The sequence below is a fragment of the Acomys minous genome (assembly GCF_964271855.1).
Source record: "Acomys minous genome assembly, chromosome: 11".
Lineage (NCBI taxonomy): Eukaryota > Metazoa > Chordata > Mammalia > Rodentia > Muridae > Acomys > Acomys minous.
The window spans coordinates 92,516,419-92,521,798 of NC_140492.1; the positions used below are offsets into that span (position 1 = coordinate 92,516,419).

Here is a 5,380-nt window from a genome sequence, read left to right on the forward strand (position 1 = left end):
AGAATAATGAATTTGTTGTTAAATCCGCTCTTCCGGCAAAGGCTGCCATTGCTGCCCCGGGAACATCTTTACATCACAAAAGCATCGGTCTCCTTTTAAAATGAATGGATGAACCAAAATGCCAATGCTTTCATTTCCTGGACTCAAAAGGCATGCTTACAGTAATAAAAGACAAGCCAGTGTAACTAAGTATAGAGGAAAGAGGGTGCAGTTACCTAGCGAAGCTCACACGTAAAAGCGCCCTTGGCTGAAAGACAGGCCTGTCCAGATACGAAATTGGCATCTCAGAGCCATGTAATTTATGTAAACGATACTCTGAAAGATATTTTATCTTGGTCATGTGCAGAGTGCATAGTCTGAAAAGAAAAGACGGAAAACCATCAAGATCCTCCCAGAAGATCATCACTTCCTACTGCAGCTTTCTGGGCGATTTATCAAGATACTTGTTATGAAGCCACCCACTCCTTTAAGTGGTGGACACTTTAAACTCTATAATTCGGACCACTCTCTCTGTCTGGGCCTGGATCCCTCCCTTAAACCCCGGGCCACTGCTTGCGTGAACAATGGTCCTACAGCTGCCTCCGCGCAGCCGCAGTAGGCTGCAGCCGGCCTGACTGGGAATGATTATCCTTCTCCAGGCAGCTAGCTCTTCCCCCCACCGAGCCGCTGGCAAGGTTCAGCTTTGGAGAAGGCTCGTGTGTGCTCCTGGCGCGGCGTCTGCTGTTGTCATAGATGTCTGGGGAGCCTGGCGGGGGCTCCTTCCTGCGGAGCTTCAGGATGTACGGTGGTTTCTTGGGGATGGACGGGATAGGGTGGGGTGGAGGTGTCTGTCCTGAGTGTAATTCCATGCAGAGGTGAGCAAAGGGAGATAAAGCGAAGAAGCTCGTAGGAGAAACAAACTAGAAAAAGAGCCGCAGCCACACAGGAGCCCAGGGATGCCCGGGTCGGGTTTCTTTGGTCCGGAAGTCATGGACCTCAACAACTTACAGGGAACCTGGGGCCGGTTCAGTGTTGTTGACCTGGGACCTCTGGGCTGTCTAAAAAACCAGCTGCAAAGCAAAACTTTACATCAAAGGATTGATATAGCTCGGAGCAAGTTACCCATCAAGTGCTGAATCCCAGAGGCCAGTGTTTTCCTGGGCCTCAGATCCCCCCGCACCCCACAGGCACAGGTAGAAATGGAAGATGGCCAAAGCCTTGGGAGGTGTTCGCAAAATAATCACGAGGGGACTGGGTGGGGGGAGGGGCTGGAGGGGGGGGAGGACACACCAGGGGCTGAAATCGTGTTCTACCCATGAACTACATACGCCTCAAGCACTACGCGGCCGATCATTGTTTTAAGTTTTAAGACAGTTCTCAGGAAATCCTTATTTCTAGCTTCGAAGTTGCTAAACCACTTGTCCAGGTGGAAGTTAAGAGATTCTGTTTCCGGACTCTATTTCACTCTAACGACCCTGTTTCACACCATGAAAGGGTGTTAGCCCTGCAGTCCGGCAGATAACATCTAAGATGGGGGAAATTACGTAAATAAAACGAAAGAGAAGAAATAATTTGGGAGTAACCCAATACCCTCAAAAACTTGATAAGATCTAAGAAGCCTAAATCCCCGGTGACAAAAGAGAACTTGAGCACTGACCTACACGGTCCAAAATGGCCTCTTGCCTACTCAATAGGGATTTGCCTTTACCCCTTAAAACACAAAGGCCCTGTTAGCAGCTCATTTTTAAGTGGCACTGCAGCTCTCTCTTTTAACTGGTACAAAGCAATCTCTTGCATCATGAAGGATGACTCACCCCAGGACCCAGACATCCCTATGGTATCTGATTTCTTCCCCAGACACTTAGGTATGACCCTGGGTCAGAGGAGCCCCTTACCCTGGTCATATTTTTGCTTCCTTGTTTAGTTCAACATTATTTTGTACTTATAAGGAGTTGTTGCACTATCTTTTTTTTTTTTTTTTTTTTTTTTTTTTTTTTTGCCAAATTGGCCATAATACAATCCACCGACCACTGACCAACTACAGGAGAAAAATTAAACAAACGTTTTGCTGTTGTCCCTTTTCCCCTGGGGGTGGAGATTGACCCAGAAAGGCACTTGGATCATGTATACAGCGCTGGTAATTGCATTCCTAGATTCTGCAAAACCCCACGGCACTCTGCAGACTTCTGAACAGCTTGCTGTAAACAATGACAATTACTGCCCAGACATTTTCAAACACAGCAGGTTACTGGCTGAGGCTATGATGGAAACCCCCAAAAATATATAAATATTTTGAAATGCTCTGTAAATCAAATTGATGCCCCAGACATAGAGAGGCTTGTGTTGGAGCAGCTGAAGGCATTTGGAAGTTGACAGGCTCTGTTGAAGGAGGTTGGAAACTCTTAGAGCTTGTTAATATTAAATGATAATTAAATGATTGTTAAGTCAGTCTCTCTCTCTCTCTCTCTCTCTCTCTCTCTCTCTCTCTCTCTCCCTCCAGGAATACATAAGATAATTCTGTCTGGTCACTTTCTCCTTGTAAGGGACCTTACTCTATTAAAACAAAAAACAAAAACAAAACAAAAAACCACATGGCTGGTCTTCAGTTCTTTCATGGCTTCCACCTACTATTTGATTACTTCTGCATCTGGTGAGTGTTGGGTGATGTGACCCATCCCTGGTCTCTGGTTACTTTGCGAGATCTGAAGCTCTGCCTGCCCGGCTAGCTATGAGACTTTAACCCTGGCTACCAAGAGCCAACAAACAAAACTGGATGCCAAAGGGACCACGGCCCTAAGAAATGGCAGTGAAAGCTTCAGTACATCGCTGCTGTCCTGGGCCAGCCTATTGGGGCTCAGCTTCTAGATCAAGGTGCTTGGTGCTTGACGCTTGTGTGGGTGCATTTTCCCATACTTCCTCAGGGGATTGCTGTAACCCTAAGAGTTCTACAAGTGACAACAATGCAACTGTAAGACCCTTTGTGGGAGGAGAGGGGTGGATCCTGTCCAGGGGCTTCAAAGAAACCTCTCAGCCTCTGCATGGGTCTGGCTGCCCTCTGCCCTGGGCCAATAGGAAACCACAGTGAAAGCAGCTTCCAGGCTAGTCCCTGCTCACTGCTTTTTGTCTCCCCAGGAACCTGCTCCCTGAAGAAGATGATGCTTCCGGGAAATGTTGAGGATGGAGCCCTCAAGAGTGGTAGAAGGGATTGGGTGTGGGTCGGTCAGAGTGCAGTAGCATCACTGTGCCGCCAATGGCGCCTCCTTGCCGCAGTGTTTTTCTGTGCTAACTCTCTAGTTTAACTGTGTTATCATTACTCATTACTCTTCTTAACAGTCTCCAAATACAAGGTAATAAGGAAGAGTTGAGAAACGTTCTATTATTTGAAAGAAAATATGTAGGTGGCCACACCAGTATTTGTCATTGTGTGTTTATATGTTTATGTACTTGTCATTAAAGTACTTGGAAGTGTATTATGCCTATCTCTAATGCTCATACATTACAAGGAGACTCCATTAAAGTGACTTTTTGTACCATTTAAACATTATTATATACATACATATATATGTATACACATATATACATATTCTGAAAAACATAATATAGATGAAAATATACTACATAATAGATCATTCGAGTTTCAGAAAGAGTTGTGAGAGACAGCAAAGCTTTTTTTTTTTTTCTCATGACTCTTTATTGGGCTACAGGGTGGTGTCCTGCAGGGTTGGTGAGAGCCATAGACTGACAGCATCTATGAAGCAGGCTTTGTATTCCCGGGGCAGTTCCATCTATACCATGACTCCACCTGCTCAGTTGTTACTAAGTGTGATGCCTGATTTTTATGTGAGTTTGACACAAGCTAGAGTAATTTTGGAAGAGGGAACCTCAATCAAGAAAATGGCCAAACCAGATTGTCTGTGAGCAAGCCTGCAGTGCAGAAGAGCCCAGCCCATTATAGGCAGTGCCACCCTGGGCTAATGGTCCTGGGTGCTATAAGAAAGCAGGCTGAGCAAGCCATCGGGAGCAAGCAAATAAGCAGCATCCATCCATGGACTCAGCATCAGCTCTTGAGTTTCTGCCCTGACTTCCCTCCATGAGGAACTGAAGATGAAACCACCCTTTCCTCTTTGAGTGGTTCTTTTTTTTTTTTTCACAGCAATAGAAACCTCATTAAGATACCAAGGCTCACTCTCATTCAAGGGCAGTGGCTCTCAACTTATAGGCTGTGACCCCTTTTGGGTATGAACGATCCTTACACAGGGGTCATGTAAGACCATTAGAAACATGGGCACTAGCATTACAATTCATAACTAGCAAAATTACAGTGATGAAGTAGTAATGAAAATGTTACGGTTGGGTGGGGGGGTCACCACAGCAGGAGGAACTGTGCTAAAGGGTTGCAGCATTAGGGATGTTGAGACCCACTGCTCTAGGGCATAGAATACCATTCTACAGAGAGGAGCTGGGCAGACACCCCCAAATACAATACGTCAGACATTTACAGTCTCCTCTTAACCCAGTTCTTCCATTTGCCACCTTCACGTATTCGCTGAAAGCCTGAGGCAGCAAATATGTGAAGGTGGAGCAGCTTAAGGAGGGGCTAAAATTCAGTGCCTAGAATGTAAAATACCTTCCTTGGGCTCATCTGCTTGAACACTTGAGCTGTGTCAGGGATGGGGTAAGGGGAGGTTGTAGAACCTTCTGGGCACGGAGCCTAGTAGGTTCAACATAGTCGCATAGGTATGGGTCTTACATGTTACAGCTTTGCCTCTGTGTCAGCTCAGGGCCCTCTCCTGACCCAAAACGATGTGAACCGGAGGCCCCAGGCTCCCACTGCCACAGCCATGAGCCACCTTGAGTTCCACCATAACTTTCCTGCTGTGAGGGATTGTAGCGTTTCAACATAAACCTCTCCTTCCTCAAGCTGCTCTTGTCAGGAAGTCTGTGCCTGAGGAGGAGCCAGTGCAAGCTCGCAGTGCTGGTCTCCTGGCAAGCAGCCGTCCCGTCTGTAGTGAGGTTTCGTATCTAGTCTTTAGTTTTTCTGTCTTCCCATTTTATTATTTCATATATTTGCTCTCTTCTTCACTGAGTGCATGTCTTGCTTAAGCGCTCATATAAGAGCAAAGCATTCATAGGGAACTGTCTTATTATGAATTTTATCCTCTCACTTATTCTTACCCCTAATAGATTGAAGCCAGGGTTTGGTGCATGCTAAGCGGCTGGTCTACCTCTCTGTTCCGAGTCCACCTTCCTGTCCTCTTTTTCATGCTGTGTTCTGCTGCACCAATTCCCTCCCTCCCCTGGTTTGCACAATATCCAAGCTACTCCTTTTATTTTGCTGGGTCTCAACGCTGGTGGCCCCAGTGGACCTTTCCAACTCTGTGTGATGCCCTTATGTGTAGTA

At 46.3% G+C, this 5,380-nt stretch overlaps 1 long non-coding RNA gene across 1 annotated transcript; it reads left to right on the plus strand.

Moving 5' to 3' along the window:
- Positions 1-614: 614 nt before the first annotated feature.
- Positions 615-3,449, plus strand: LOC311608765. Its single transcript, XR_014783149.1, has 3 exons — positions 615-779; positions 2,480-2,629; positions 3,112-3,449. It is a non-coding gene; the product is annotated as an uncharacterized lncRNA (long non-coding RNA).
- The last annotated feature ends 1,931 nt before the right edge of the window (positions 3,450-5,380 follow it).